The 17299-nt window shown below is 38.8% G+C and overlaps 1 long non-coding RNA gene across 2 annotated transcripts; it reads right to left on the reverse strand.

Annotated features, from left to right (window-relative positions):
* Nucleotides 1–562: 562 nt before the first annotated feature.
* On the reverse strand, nucleotides 563–14672 carry LOC122043185. Of its 2 annotated transcripts, XR_006129462.1 has the most exons (6): nucleotides 14036–14672; nucleotides 13846–13945; nucleotides 3542–3616; nucleotides 1985–2101; nucleotides 1108–1233; nucleotides 563–1042 (listed from the first exon to the last, which is right to left on the reverse strand). It is a non-coding gene; the product is annotated as an uncharacterized LOC122043185 (long non-coding RNA). The 2 variants fall into 2 exon arrangements; XR_006129461.1 differs by lacking the exon at nucleotides 3542–3616 and having other exon boundaries at nucleotides 567–1042.
* Between the last annotated feature and the right edge of the window lie 2627 nt (nucleotides 14673–17299).

The following is a 17299-nucleotide window of genomic DNA, read 5'->3' on the forward strand; positions in this document are numbered from 1 at the left end:
TATACAATAAATAGTAGTTAATTAAAAAATTGCACATCATACCATATGACAAGGTCAAGCTATCATTCCTCCAAGTACATCCTCAAACTTTTGTAAAAGATCATATGACCTAATCAAACTTTCTTCCCATTCTAGGACAACTAGAACTTGTATTTCACACTAATTTGGTCCCAACACCTATCTTCCAACTTCAGTATTTGGATTCATACTACGAACAACTCCTTTTGCCACAATTTTCATCGAACCAAATAGACTTTTTATCGAGACAAAACATCCAATCTAACAATGCAAAAAGAGAAGACTATGATGAAAACAAATATGATATACCATCAACAACAACAATTATGCTAAATAAGATTATACATTATTACTCAATCTAACTGAATTCTCAACTTCTCACAATAAGCAGCAATACACATACACAAAACCAATAACTAACTCAAGATAATTTAATTTCACACAAAAACATATATAGCTTACAAGAAAGCAAACTCTAACTTATCAATACAAGTGAATTGGCAGTAGAATGAAATTTTTGCAGAAAATGAACAAGACCTAAAAAATCTCACACAAAAACATAGCTTACAAAACATTAATAAATGGCTAACTCAAAATAACTATAATCTCACACAAACCACATCAGTAGCTTACAAGAAAGCAAACTCCAACTCATTATGGCTCATCAAATAATAAATAATATCAAAATAAACAACAAAAAATCATTTACGCATCTAACTTATATTCTTAACCCCAAGACCATGCCGAATCAACAAAGTACTAACTCAATATAATAATAAAGTAATAAAACTAGATAAAGACTTTACCTTTAGAGATAAACTAACTGGATTAGAAAGTAATCCAACTGTCAACCTTTAGTGAAGCAAGCATGGAATAATTCAACTCGTGATGGATCCTATAGGACGTGCCATACCATCACATTGGATCTTAATACGTGGCAGCGTACTCGGTCAACCCCAAATGTCATTCATAAATGTAGGGCCTCTAATTTTCTTCTTAGCATCAGGAGATTCACTTTCTCTGTCTACATATAAAAAAAAGAGAAATAAATGATTGAATAAATATAGTAAAATAATTTATTACATTTACCTCGATCAAATTCTTCATCCATAAAATTATTTTCAACAATATGATTTGAAGCTTGTAACTCAATGTCTTTCTGATTTGAATCTTCATCTATTTGGTTATTTGATGCACCTTGAATGTTTTGACAGTCTGTACAAGTATTGTTTGAACAAATTATAAACAACTTGAGTTTTAAATTATAATCAAGCATATTCTGAAGTTAATCCTCATATTGAAAATTGCAAGTTATGTTAAAATAAGTAAGCCTCATAATAGCTAATGAATAGTACAATATTGATTAAAATGAGCAAAAAAGAAAAAAAAAAGCACGGATTAGGGATGGGACATTAAAAAACACTTATAAATTTTAAAGCACTTGAGCTAGTAATAAAAGCACGAATTAGAGATGGGACATTAAAAAACACTTTGAGATTTTAAAACACTTGAGCTAGTAATAAAAGATTGATGCAAATCAATTGATGCAAAAGGGTAAAACTGTGTAAAAAGATTGATGCAAACGATGCAGAAGGGTAAAACTGTATAAAATGATTGATGCAAATCAATATTTCTAGTAATTTGATCCATAGTATTCAAATAAAATATTTTTATATCTAATACCTTGTACATCATTGTGTTGCTAATTTGAAGCTTCATCTATTTGGTTATTTGATGCACCTTGAATGTTTTGACAATTTGCATAAGTATTGTTTGAACAAATTATAAACAACTTGAGTTTTAAATCATAAACAAGAGAGTTCTGACATTTTCCGCTAGTTACCAAGTTCTCAATTTCCCTTACATAATAGACTTGAATAAAGTATATAACAAATAAAAGAAAAAGTCAAATAAGAGTTATACAAAAGAAAATAATAGAGTGTTGATGTATAAAATAAGATGTTACCTTTTTTTTTTGAGTTTAGAGTTGTGTAATTGCCAATCAAAATCTGTGGTTGAGTATTTGCCCCGTCTTGAAGTTGAAAATGAGGTTTCCCATTATTTTTACTTTTAAGGATCATTCCTATCAAAGACAAGTTATATAAGATAAATAAAGCATGAAATAATCATTACACCAAATTATATCAAAACATAATATTTTGAAACTATCGGAGTTTGTTGCATGTGCATATTACTTGTAAAATTGCAACTGTGTGAATTTGACATAAGAGACAAACAATCCCAAACTGATGGATGAATAGGAATGGTATATTACTAACAAGATCAAGAACCAGCTAAGGACCAAATTGTCTGAGCCACATTAATAATGAATTATCTGCTATATTAGATGTACCGAACAGCTTGAACTTTTCAAATATAACACAGAGAAATCATACTGAAAATAGAAGGGCAACTAAGGCCTTTAGAGAAAAGGCATAGACTTATGTATTTCAACTTCCAAGTTTAACTAAAATAAACTAATAACCAACACGGCATCATATAAATAGAAGCCTGTAGCACAGGTGCACTAAAGTTAGCTACAATATGGATGTTTCGACTCTCATCTTGATATGCAGCTAAAGTGAGCATCATAACTCCCCTCCCAACCACACACGCCACCTCTAGTTGACAAAACATATTGTCTCTAGCCCATAATCCAACCCACTTAGCCTAATAAACACTGGAACAAGGGCCAGTGTAATACCACTTGTCATAGGAAAATTCATCAACCAACCAAATTAAGTATCCACTGTCCATTCCATCAATCTATAAATCACCACCTCTCTTGCCAATGTAGAACAAAAGGGAATGAAAATCATTAAGCATGCAAAATAAACTTACAAAATTAGGATCAGATTTGTAAGTATTAACATAAAGAATCTTTGTTTCCTTACTATAAGATTAAGAAGGAAATAATTTACTAATTCGAATGGAATAAAACAAATATGTTATTTGTTGTTTAATTTAATTTGTAGGTCTTGCTTATAACACACGCCAATAATAATAAACTAAAAGACTTTAGGTAGGAACAAGCTTTCTCTAATTAAATGAAGAAGAAAGCCTTTGTTCATCCAAAGAGAAGGGCGAATAGATGCGCTCGAAGTGCTCAACTTCTGTCAGGTCAAATGCCCATCATCTACTCCGAAAGAGAATAAGCAGATGGAAAGCAAGGAAAAGTAGTGAATGACATCATTAGTTCATGTCAGTCATCTCAATACTCTGTAACTACTTGGTGGTGGTGGTGATAATAATATAATAGATTGTTTGGGAACTGAGTCTTGATTGGTTTAAAAAAAGGCTGTTAATAGAGTTCAAATAGATTATCTAATAGATTAAAATGTTAAATAGATTGATAGGCAGTGGCCATGTCAAGCCACTGCGTGCAATGTGACTATTACAACAAGAAAGACTAGCCATGAAACAAGAGAATCCCAATGTCAAATTCACACAGTTGTAATTTTACAAGTAATATGCACATGCAACAAACTCTCAGAGTTTGTTTCATATATTTTATATCTAATACCTTGTACATCATTGTGTTGCTGATTTGAAGCTTCATCTATTTGGTTATTTGATGCACCTTGAATGTTTTGACAATCTACACAAGTATTGTTTGAAGAAAATATAAACAACTTGAGGTTTAAATCATAATATAATGTCCATTATTCCTTCTCAGCTCAATAATATAACAGAAATACACTAGATATAACGATACACTAATGTAGCCTAGATATTTTACTAGATACAATGTCTTCTTATAAATATTAGAGAGCTCAATATCACTGAATGTATCCTAGAAATACAATATCCTATAAATATCAGAGAGCTCAACAGAGATGCAATATACTAATGTAGCCTAGAAATACACTAGATACAAAAGCTCAACATCCCATAAATTTTGTAGCCTAGATATTTTACTAACTAATGTTTTCTTATAAATATCATTAATCCTTCTCAGCTCAACAATACAACAGAAATAACAAAGAAATCAAGTCAACAAAAGAAGAGAAGAGAGGTAGATAGACTGAAATAAACCTTAAAACTTCCTTCAAACTGAACGTATCAAAGCAAGATGTGGTTTCACAGAAATTAATAGAAATCACCTAAAATCAACAACAAAGAAACCTATTTACCACCAAAAATCATAGTAAGAAACAAGAAAATCTTCAAAGAAACAAGAAAATCTTCAAAAGAAACAGAACGCATAAATACTTAGCTTGCAACCTAGGGCTTCGGATCATGAAAAGAGGAAAGAATAGGACCTTGGCGTCACAAACGACGAGGAAGATGGCGGGGCAGACGACGCATAGACACTTGCAACCTAGGGCTTCTGATCACGAGACGCTAGAAGAGGAAAGAAGAAGGCTTCGGTGTGGCAGACGGCGGGGCGGATGGCGGGGAAGACGGCAAGGCAGATGGCGCACAAGGATGTCGAGGGTTGGGGGGGGATCGGGCAGAGATGTTGAGGGTTGGGGGATGATCGGTACAGACGTCGAGGGTTGGGGGAGGATCGGTAGAGACGTCGACGGGAATAATCGAGAAAATAACACTTAGGGATATAAAAAGGTTCGATGGGTGAGAATTTTATTGGAGGGAGTGAGGAAAAAAGTTGGCGCGCGGGTAAAAAATATTACATGACATTAATTAAAAGTGTCATAATAATATACTTAATATGATTTTAATTTTATTATTTTTTTTATTTTTAATCAATGTCATGACATATATAAATCAACTACACTTTTAAATAAATGTCATGAAGAAAGTGTCAGGAAAACCATTTTTTCTTGTAGTGCTAGCGCTTTCGATCCAACATTAATTTCGTTTAAAATTTAGACTAAGCAAGATTTAGGAACCCAATATAGGTTCCAGCCTACTGGATTAACTAAATATTTCGTAGGTACATATTTTCTTGAAATATTCTTAATTTATCCTGGTGATATCTATAATACCAATTTAAATTTTTAAATTTTCTAAAATTAGATGAGCATGCATAGTTTTTCAAATTATCTACTTGAATTTTCAGATCTTTATTTTCTGATTTCAATTTCTCGTTTTCTAATTTTGATTTGTCTAATTCTTTTAAGGGACAAGATTTAGCCAAAATTATTTTTAAATTTTTAATCTCCTTTTCTAATTTGCAACAGTCTTTTGTTAATAGTTTAACAAACTTAAATAGTTTATCGGGAGGAAGTGATCGTACCTCACTTACCTTGTCGATCTCGTTCTCCGTTTCACCCCCTGAATTGCTGCTTTCTTCCGACGTGGCTCCCCCTTAATCGATGCTCTCGATGCTCATTTCGGAAGAGCTTGACTCGCAATCGTCGTCTTGATGACTTGCCATTAGCGCAAGTCCGGAGAATGCCTCGACTTCCGACTCCGACGACGTATTGTCCCACGTCGCTTTTAGGGCCTTTCGCTTTTGGATAGACTTCTTACCCTTCTCCTTGTCCTTGTTCTTTAGCTTGGGGCAGTTATCCTTGACGTGCCCTTCTTCGTCGCAGTGGTAGCAGCAGATCATCTTTTTCTTTTTCCCCTGCGGATGGTTAGTAGATCTAGATTTACAAAGTTTCCTGAATCTTCTTACCATCATTACCATTTCCTCGTCATCCAGAGAAGATTCTGACTCAGGTTCGTCTCTTGAAGCTTTGAGGGCGAGGTTGTTCTTGGGCTCCTTCGAACCTGCACATCTTGACTCGTGCACTTCAAAAGTCGAGAAAAATTCTTCTAATGAAATTTTTTCTAAATCTTTTGAAATGTAAAAGACATCTACTAGTGATGCCCATTTTAAATTTCTCGGAAACGAATTTAACGCGTACCTTAGCGAATCTCGGTTACTTACCTTTTCTCCAAGATTCGACAGTCCGGTGATGATCTCTTTGATTCTTGAGTGCAGGTGCGCAACTGTCTCGTCTTCCCCAAGTCCCAGGCTGGTGAGCTAATTGCAAAGTAAATCTCTTCTGGTGAGCTTGGCTTCGAACGTTCCTTCATGCAACTCGAGGAACTTCTCCCAAAGTTCTTTTGCCGAGTCGTAGTTTCCGATTCGATTGACTTCTTGTGGCTGAAGAACGTTTAACAGATGGTATTCTGCTTTGTCGTTCGCCATGTACTCAGCCTGCTCCTTTTTCGTCCATTGATATTTTTTCTTACCCTCTAGAGCTACAAAGCCAAGTTCCATTATTAAAATTAATTCAAAATCTGTTGTGAAAAATACGCATCAGTTTCTTCCAGGTTGCGAAATCCCCTTCGTATTTCGGTGGGTGGATGATTGGTCCGGCCATAATCTTTGCTTCGATTGGCAGTTAGTCCTCCTAAAGTGCCTTGGCTCTGATACCACTTGTAGGACGGTTGCAGCCGGCTAGAAGGGGGGGTTGAATAGCCCTATAAAGCAAAAACAAAAACACCCTTCTCGAACTTTCAACAAAACACTTGCATAAAATAAATTGAACAGAAACTAAAGAGAGGAAGAGGCAAAAGGATTTACTTAGTTATAACCGGGGAGGTTGTTAATCCAAGGAAAGTCACACTAGTATCTCGTTTGGGCGAAGAAACCTCTTACAGCAGTGAAAGCTCAAAACAAAGAAGCTAATCTAAAACTGAAGCGTACAAGCATTGGAAATGAATTGCTCTGAGTTGTTAAAAGCTTCTAGACCAAGGCTATATTTATAGCCTTGGTCGGGGCGCTTGGAAGGGTTCCGGGAGCCCTGGGGGGGATAAAACTTTATCCCCCAACGTTCAGATCGCGAAAGACTTGATCTGGTCAAAGATGGACTTCTGGGCACCCCGGTACGTTCCGGGCGCCCCGGTACGTTTCGGGCGCCCCGGACCCAAAAGTCAACTCTGGTTGACTTTTTCGGTCCGAGTCCTCTGCTCCGGCTCTAGTCGCCTTGGTCTGGGTCTTCAACTCTGGATCTGCTCGCTTGGGTGATTTCAGCCATCCGGAAAAGGGCTCACCCGAACCCAACTTCCGGTCTTCTCGAATGGGCTTCCGCTCCAGCTTCTCGTCCCTCAAAATCGCCGTGTGTTTCCTTCTCGTCCGCCGACGTACTCATCTACAGTCTTCGTCCCTTGGATGCACCGCGTGCCATCCTTCTTATTAGCTGTGTCTCTTGCTCCTCGACCAGTCTTCCGCTCCGACTTTCGTCCCTCGGAACCACCGCACGCTTCCTTCTCGCCTGCCGGTGTACTCTTCCGCAGTACCTCATCCCTCGGACGCACCGCGTGCCGTCCTTCTCGCTAGCTGCGTCTTCCACTCGACTACCTGTGCTCCTAAGCTCCTGCACACTTAAACACAAGGTTAGAAACACACAGGACCTAACTTAACTTGTTGATCACACCAAAAATAACCTTGGGGTTCCAACAACTTCAATTGTGGCAAGAAGGGCCATTTTGCTCGGGAGTGTGCTGAGCCTAAAAGGATTCAGGAGCAACGAACCACGTAGCACGTGATCGAGCTACATATGTGGAGTACCGTCGGGTACCAGCTGGCAACAAATGGATATATGTAGGAAATAATGCAAGAATTGAAGTCAAAGGAATTGACACTTCCAAGCTCAACCTGCGTGGCGGGTGTACCTTGTTTCTGCATGATGTCATGTATGCTCCTGAGATTCGACGAAATCTGGTTTCCGTCATTTGTCTTCTTGATTTAGGTTATAATGTAAATTTTTATAGCTGTTGTATGGAACTTCGAATTAACTCAGTGTTAATTGGGTATGGTTATATAACAAATGGTTTTATGGTTCTTGATGTAGAACCAAATAATAATGATGGTTATTTTTCAAACATTGCTCTTACTAGTAATGCTGATGTCAATGATGAAATTTGGTATGCTAGGCTAGGACATATAGGACAAGAACGAATGAATAAATTACCTAAGGAGGGTCTTTTAGGCACTCATGCTAAGATTAACTTGTCTATATGTGAGCATTGTCTTGCTGGAAAGACGACTAGAAAACCATTTGATAAGGCTATCAGGGCTGAATCACCATTGCAATTAATTCATTCGGATATTTGTGGTCCAATGAATATGAAGGCTAGAAATGAGAGTTCTTATTTCATTACATTTATGGATGACTTCACACGTTTTAGTCATGTGTATTTGATTTCTCACAAATCTGAAGCATTGGATTGCTTTATTCGTTACTTGAATGAAGTTGAGAATCAATTAGAACGTAAGGTTAAAACCTTGTGCACTGATCGTGGAGGTGAATATTTGTCTGATCAATTCAAAACAATATGTAATGAGAAAGGGATTATTAGACAGCTTACTATCCCTGGAACTCCACAGCAAAATGGGGTTGCTGAGAGAAGAAATAGGACTCTTCTTGAAATGGTTAGGTCTATGATGACGTAGGCTAATTTGCCAATCTCCTATTGGGGAGATGCGTTATTAGTTGCGGCCTATATGCTTAACAAAGTGTCTTCAAAGTCAGTTCCATCTACCCCACATGAACGTTGGACAAGCAGAAAGTCAGATTTAAGTAATCTGAGACCTTGGGGGTCAGCTGCCTACGTTCATGATAAGACTCACGAACATGAAAAATTAGGATCCAGGGTAAGAAGTGTATCTTTATAAGGTACTCTGAGACTTATAAGGGTTATATTTTTATTAGTGAGCGACAAGATGGAACCATCTCTAAAATAGAGTCAAGAGATGCTACTTTTCTAGAAACTGAGTTCCCAACACGAGGTGAAGTTGATAAGACAATTCCTCTATATGAGATAGAGGAGGAGGATAATATTCCTTTATCAACAAATCAGGAGATGCCTGAATCTAGTCAACCGAGTGGGAGTAATTTGCCACTGAATGAGTCAGTTTCTCAACAGTCTAACCTTTAAAGAAGTAGTCGTCAGATTATTCCTCGGAGAAGGTTTGATATTGAGAATGAGGCATTGATGGTTCTCCTAGTTGATGATGAGGAACCTCGAATAGTTGAGGAATCTTTGAGAAGCCCGGTTAGAAAAGAATAGAAAATTGCAATGGATGAAGAAATGGAGTCAATGAGGAAGAATTAAGTTTGGGATTTAGTCGATCTTCCTCCAAGCCGAAGGGCTATTGGGAATAAGTGGATTCTCAAAGTAAAGAGGAAAGCAGATGGATAGATTAATCGATACAAAGCTTGATTAGTTGCAAAAGGATATACCAAAATGGAGGGTATTGACTTTGAAGAGACATTTTCCCCAGTTGTGAAGTTTGTGTCAATACGTGTCATCCTAGCTATAGTAGCACAATATGATATGGAATTACATCAGATATATGTAAAAATGGCTTTCCTTAATGGTAATCTTGACGAAGAAATCTATATGGTATAACCAGAAGGTTATGTTGCTGAAGGCCAAGAGAAAAGAGTATGTAGACTTCGGAAGTCTATATATGGGCTAAAGCAAACGTCAAGACAATGGAATATAAGATTTAATGAAGTAATATTGTCTTATGGTTTCGAAATGGTCAATGAGGATCATTGTGTTTACCAAAGAAATGAGAAAGAAAAGTTTGTCATTTTATCATTATATATTGATGATATGCTAATAGCTGGAAGCGATATAAAGTGTGTGATAGAAGTCAAAAGTTTGCTTTCATCATAATTTGACATAATAGATATGGGAGAAGCAGAGTACATCTTAGGAGTGAAGATTGTTAGAGACCGATCAAAAAGGCTCTTAGGTTTGTCTCAAGAAGATTATATCACTAAGATGCTACAACACTTCAATATGTCAGATTGCAACATTAAACAAACGCCTATAGCGAAAGGTACTGTTTTGAGCAAAAGTATGTATCTCAAGACTCCTAAGGAAATAGCTGAAATGAAGAAGAAACCATATGCCAGTGATATTGGTAGTTTGATGTACACTATGTTGTGTACTCGTCCTGATATAAGCTATGTTGTTAGCTTAGTTAGTCGTTTCCAGTCAAACCCAGGATCGAGACACCAGAAAGCGGTGAAGAGGATATTCAGATATCTCAAAGGAACAACTAATTATTGCCTCTATTTCCAAGGATCATATATGAGCCTAAGTGGCTACTCAGATGCAGATTGGGCAGGGGACCTTGATGACAGAAAATCCACATCTGGCTATGTCTTCTTGCTGAATGTGGCGCCATCTCATGGAACAACAAGAAGCAAGCTTGTGTAGCCTTGTCGACAATGGAAGCTGAGTATGTGGCTTGTGCAGCAGCTGTGCAAGAGGCTGTCTGGTTAAGAAGGTTCCTGAAGCATCTGAAGATTGCTGAGGATAGTGGGAGTCCTGTTACAATGTATTGTGACAGTCAAGCTGCGATAGCTTTTTTCAAGGATCCCAAATATCACAACAAAGGCAAGCATATAGAAATTAAGTATAATTTTGTAAGGGATATTGTTGACAAGAAAAAAGTTATTCTTGAGTACATCTCTACACGAAATATGCTTGCTGATCCTTTTACTAAGCCATTGACTAAAGAGTCATTTCATGAACATGTGAAGTCTTTGGGACTTTGAAGAATGTAACTAATTGTAAATACATTTTGATAAATGAAAAATGTCATGATCTATTCAGTGTATATGTCTTTGTTACATTCGAATAAAAGTCTCGATAAGCATGTTGGCAGATTGAGATTAGTCCACTCACATGGACAATCATCTCTATTTGTTAAGTACAAATAGAGGTAAGACCGTTGCTTATGGGACAGCTTATGTAGCTGTGAATAGAGACATACCCATAAGTTAAGGTCGCTTTGATAAATGTGTCAAGATGAGATCATTTGTGTAATGATTGGAGTAAATGCACCCACTATTTACTGAATCTGCTTAAAGGCCAGATTAGAATTCATATGTTGAATTCAGGATTAGACATTAGGTATGTCTAGATCGAAATCTGTACGATGTTAAACTTTGAGAAAAACATGCGTTCTTTTTAGTAAAGAGAATAACATCATAGTATGTGATTCATACCACATATGCTATGGCGACAAGAAGGGTAGTAGGAGAATGGATCCTTGCTTCTCTACTATGTGAGACCCTTGAGATTACAAGTTAATCTTGATCTTACCATAAGTGACTATTTAGCTGTCTACTTGAAGTTCTGATCAGTGTCTGCTACTTTAGCATGTTTTCTATTGGCTATGGATGATTCGGTATATGAAACATAACTAGGAAAGCGACTGATTAGAATGAATAGATTCTAGCTAAAAATGAAGATTAAGATTGATTTACATCTGTGACATTTATTCACTAGTACCAGTTACATTTTTAGTTCAGTACATAAAATATAATTGTGAATAATTTGTTTGATTGGAGATGTTGAACATACTCTTGACATATAGTCAATATGAGGGATTAGAGATATTCATAATGATGTAAATAATTTAATCTGGGGTAAAGGCAAACCATTTATGTCTCTGATTCATTCTATGGACATTTATGCCTCTGATTCGTTCTATGGAGCAGCTAAGTAAGGTGTGACAATCTTCTTAGCAGTTGAATGCTCAGTGTGCTTACTGTCGGACGGACCATTTTCCCTGATATATGGAATGAATGTTCTAATTTGGTCTTTGTGACTAATTTTGCTCTGGTCTTTGTGACTTGATCCTCATAAAGTCTACGTGACTTATTTGGTCTTTGTGACTAATTTTGCTCTAGTCTTTGTGACTTGATCCTCATAAAGTCTACGTGACTTATTTGGTCTTTGTGACTAATTTTGCTCTGGTCTTCGTGACATGATCACCTTGTAGTCTATGTGGCTGACATGGTCTATGTGACCATATAACCTTATGGATTAGCTTGGACGAGTGGGAGATGTTGGGCGTTACAGGAGACGAAGGGAAACAGAGTCCTTTCTGCTGGATCGAGAAGCACTAGAGGGGGGGGTGAATAGCGCTTGTGGCTTTCACTCGTTTCGTATTCGTAGAACTCGTTCAGAATAAAGTAGCGGAAAGATTAAAAGAAATAAGCACAAACACAGAAGACACTAGGAGTTACTTGGTTTGGAGCCTAGGGCGACTCCTACTCCAAGGCCCGCGATCGTTGATCGCTTATTGTGGGCAACAAGTATATCGCGCAAAATGTTTACAAATATGTATTACAATAAGTGCAATAATAAAAATTTATACCGACGACAATAATCAGAATCTCGGAGCTTCGGGTCGTCGGGGACTTGCAACAACACTTCAGGGCGTCTCTTATGCAGCAGGATGTAGAAAGGTCGCTTGTAATTGAATACCTTGAGTGCTGCCTCGAGAGCTTCTTTTATATACTGCTGGAGGCGCCTCCAAGCCTGTCCAAGGCGCCTCCAGGCCTCTCGAGTCGCCCACGTGGATCAGCACAGAACTGGTCGTAACTTATCTGGTTGAAGGCGCCTTCAAGCCACTCCAAGGCGCCTCCATCTTCATCCAAGGCGCCCCCAACACTGCTTCGCAGCCAGCTCCAGCTTTGCACCCGAGGCGCCTCCAAGCTCCATGGAGGCGCCTCGGACACTGTTCATCCGAGGTATAACATGCTCCTTTGCTCCTACAAAATGTGTTAGTCCCAAACACATACCCTGCAAAACAAAGTTAGCACATAATAGTCAAGGTAAATAATATATTGACAGTCTCCCGACTGTCCGGGTCTGACTTCGGATTTCCTACCGGAAATCCTAAGTTGACCTGACGCCTACTGTTCCCTTTACGGGGAACGCGCCCTCACCTACTCCACTCAGGAGATTTACCTTTTGCCAGTTCGGTCCTCCAGACTGACTAGACTTTTGCTTAGCGTCCTAAGCTTCCGGTCTTCATGCTGGATGTCCGGTCCTTGACCCATCCAGACTTCTACCCGGTTCGCGACACCATGATTTTAATTTAGGGTTACCGCCCCCTAGGATGTCAGAGTACACCTATCCTCCTATCCCAAATCATAAGTGGGGGAGCATAATGCTCTCATCTCCTGGTACATGATGACGGGGAGGGATCCCTGCTGGCTACCACGCTGCGTCCACTACCCATGAGCGGACCAACAGAGCTAAATTGAGCAAACTGTCTACCGGTTACCACGCTGCGTCTCTAAACCAACGGAGCCTAACAGAGCAGAATTGTCTGCCAGCTACCACGCTGAGTCACCGGACCAACGGAGCCTAACAGCAGAATTGTCACACACCTGCCTGACATACCACTAACCCATGAGTGGTGGTGTGTGCAGATCCATGTAACTGGCGATGTGCTCGACAATAATGGAGCAGACTATCGAACAGCATGCAATCATGCGAGATGATGCATGACACTAAGCATGGCAATATCCTGAGCCTATCCACATATATATATAAAATGTGTACTCTAGCATCAATGGTTAGATCCGAAGATCTAAGGTACACAAGTCAAGTATGGTATAAATAAAAACCTAGGTCCTGAACATAATAAGGCATGGTATGTCACTATCTCTATGAGCATATATATAATCATGTGGGTACCAACATAAAATGCATAACAGGTGAGGAAACAAGCATGTAACAGGTATCCGGTAGTGACATACCGAAACAAGGACGAACATAATTATTACTAAAGGTTATAACCTACTAAACATATCAACATGACATTATCAAAGATAAGTCAAGGTACCCGCCTCCAATAGAAAGGATCATATCCGCAATAGATCCCTCGTCGGGACACCGTCTCAAATCAAAGTCCAGTAATAGATGATATACAGATTTAGCTAATTACATATAAATAAATTAGCTAAATCAAATCCTCGAGAAGCTAACATAAATCCAAATCCAATTATAAACCCTAATTGGATCATCTAACTCCTCAATCAATTTTTACTAATCCATTCAAATTAGGACTTGAAATAAGCATAATCAATTACCTAAGCCAATACTCACCTATCCGATAATGTTCACTGATGGCTCACGACCAGAGGGATTCGCGATCAGAAAAACAGTGACCTGATCTGAGGATCGCCCTCAATAGGAATAACTGAAGCTACAAAGGTCGATCAACCAATTAAGCACGATATACTAATACAGAAAGTGTGATCAGATCCTTACAAGTCTGATACCAAACACGTCATACCCCAATCCAAATATGTAGCCACTCCGTGAAGGATCCAGTGGCTGCTTTGATGAAGAGGAAGCTCTCCATGCCATCCCACAACCCTTCGATGAAGATCCTAAATGTTGCTGTGAAGGAATAGGGATTCCCTCCTGATACTTGTTCTCCTCCCCCAATCACAACCAGCGGTGGCGATGGATCAGGAGAGGAAGAGGAAATCTGAAGTGGGGAGGAAGAGAGTACAGGCACCGATGGATCTGGTTCGACGGTGGATTGCGATGCTCGGCTTCTGGCGAGAGGAGATCGGGAGTGGCCGGTTGTGAACCCAACCTAGGGCACGGGAAATCAGCCGAAATTGTACAGCGGTGGTTCGACGGAGGGCACAGAGGGAAGGGACCTGGTGACCGGTCAGTGGATTGTGCCGGTGAGGAGAAGTCCTTGCGCCGGTGCTCGACGGGGCAACAGAACAGATGGCGACGCGAGAAGAGGAGAAGAACTCGGCACAAGGGCGGCGGCCGACTGTCGTTGCTAGGGCAGAGGGAGAGAAGGTGACAAGGTGTCACAGGGGCATCATCGGGTTGACGGCGACGACGGTAAGGGAAAATTAAGAGAAGAAACCATGAGGGGAGGAGAAGAGAAGAGAAGAGAGGTTGGGAAAGTCATCGGGCACGACGTGGAAGAAGGGAAAAGAAAAAGAAAATAGAAAAAAGAAAAGAAAAGCAAAAAGAAAATTTTAAATTTTCCTCGTTTAAATGGGGTAACCTAAACATGTTTTCCCCAGACCCCGTTTTTATCCCCGTAATCTGAGCCATACGATCTCCGAAAAATTCCAAAAAAATTTTGAAAAATTCCCTTATCATTATTCGTCATTTTTCGATATTTTACAGATTGAGGTGCCTCAAAGGTGGAGGCACCTCCAATCTTGATGGAGGCGCCTTGAGCTGCATTTCCAGCTCGCTTTCTCCTTTGCTTTGACTTCTGAAGCTCCGTTTGCTTGGGTGATTTCGGCCAACCGAAATAGGGCTAACTTGAACCCAATTTCTGGCCTTCTACTCGAGCAGTCTTCCATCCTGGCTTTACATCCCTCGAACGTCGTGCACGTTCTTCTCGCCCACCGGTGTACTCTTCCGCAGCTCTTTCATCCTTCGGACGCACCAAGCCCGTCAGCTCCCTTCCCATATCGTCCTTCTTGCTAGTTACATCTTCGGCTTGACTTCCTGTGCTCCTAAGCTCCTACACACTTAGACACAGGGATCAAAAACAAACATGACCTAACTAACTTAGTTGATCACATCAAAACAACCACGGGGTCCAACAATCTCCCCCTTTTTGATGTGCATCAACCCAATTTCAAGTTAGGGTAAAAACAAACAAATAGTAATTTTAAGAAAATTACTAACTTGACATTTTAAGCACATAAATTGTAATAATAGAATTTGCATAAGTAAAAAAAAAGTTAATATTCCTAACTCCCTCTAAACTTGTTACCTAACTCTCCCCCTTTGATCACAGAAAAAATGGGGTAAAAAAAATTTCTAAGTCATGTAAAATAAATTTCTGAGACTTTTGAAAGAATTCTCTATGTTAAAACTTAGGCAAGAAAAAGAAATTTAAAATTTAGTTCTAATTTCAGAAGAAATTTTTAACTTAAGAAAAAAATATTATAGAGAATTTTCCTAAGTAAAAAAAAATTTATGCAAGAACTATTTTTGTGAAATTAAGAAGATGTTAAAAAAAACTTTCTAAAGCATTATTTAATTTCAATTTTAATACTTTACCAGAAAGTTAATTAAATATTTTATTTCAATATTTTGGTTTCTAGGTCGTGGCGAGGCACTAGACCTTCTTGGTTATTGGAGCAACAACCACTTCCTTAGACAAAACCTCATAAAGAAATTGTAATATTTAATTTTCTCGCTGTAAGCTCTAACTTAAAAATAATTTAAACTAGCAAAGATTTTGGAACCCAGTATAGGTTCCTTCCTACAGGATTGTTTAAGAACTTAGGGGGTATATAATTTCTTAGAATTTGTCTAAGTTGTCCCTGATGCTTTCTTATATACCAGTTTAATTTTCCATAAACTTTAATTTTTGATTTTTGAAAAACATTAGTGTTTAAACATGCATCAGATTTTAAACTTTCAATTTGAAGTTTTAATTTATCATTTTCAGATTTCAAATTATCTAACATTTTATTTAAGTTAGCAATTTTTTTTTCTGATTCAGCTAAGTCTTTAGAAAGAGCTTTAATAAATTGAAACGACTGTTTAGGGTTTAGAGCACGTACCTTACTTACCTTACTTTGTGATGCTCCCCCTTCATCATAGCTTTCCTCTTCTGATGTTCCTCCCCCTTCATCTATGCTCATTTTTGAACTTGACTCTTCTTCTAGTTGGTGGTTCGCCATCATCGCTAGTCCCGAGAAGGCTTCGACTTCATATTCGAAGGATGTTGAATCGTCCCAAGTGTCCTTCAGGATTTTGTGCTTGGAGGTGTTTGACTTGTGCTTTACCTTCTCCTTGTCTTTTGTCTTTTCCTTTATTTTTGGGCAATCATCCTTAATGTGCCCTTCTTTGTTGCAATTGTAGCACTGGATCGTCCTTCTGTTGTGCTGATGCTTTCTCGACTGTGATCGAAATTTATTAGTTTTAAGGAATTTATTGAAACGTCTTACTAGTAGCGCTGCTTCAGTTTCATCGATCGAAGCTTCGGAGTCGGGATCGTCTAACTTGGCTTGTAAGGCGATGTCGAGGTTTGACTTCACTATTTCTTTAGGCTCTGCAATTTGAGACTCGTGAAGTTCGAAGGTAGAGAATAAACTTTCTAAACTACTTACCTCAAAGTCCTTAGAGATGTAGTAAGCATCTAATAAGAAAGCCCATTCCGGAGTTCTGGGGAAGGCGTTGAGCGCTTACCGGATGGAATCTCGGTTCGTTACCGATTCTCCGAGATTCGTCAGTTGCGTTATCAGCTCCTTGATCCTCGCTTAGAGTTGCGCTACCTTCTCACCATTGTTCATCCGAAGGTTCGTTAACTGGGTCAGGAGGATGTCGCGCCTCGCTAGCTTAGCTTCCGAGGTACCTTCGTGAAGCTCTAGGAATTTATCCCAGAGGTTTTTAGCGGAATCGTAGCTCCCGATCTGACTTACCTCCTGGGGCGGCAGCACACTGAGTAGGTGGAATTCCGCCTTTCCATTGGCCACGAAATCGGCTTGCTCCTTCTTCGTCCAGTTGCATTCTTCTTTGTCTTTCGGCGTTGTATATCCATATTTCATTATTAAAAGAA

This window comes from Zingiber officinale, chromosome 1B (assembly GCF_018446385.1).
Source record: "Zingiber officinale cultivar Zhangliang chromosome 1B, Zo_v1.1, whole genome shotgun sequence".
NCBI classification, from domain to species: Eukaryota; Viridiplantae; Streptophyta; class Magnoliopsida; order Zingiberales; family Zingiberaceae; genus Zingiber; species Zingiber officinale.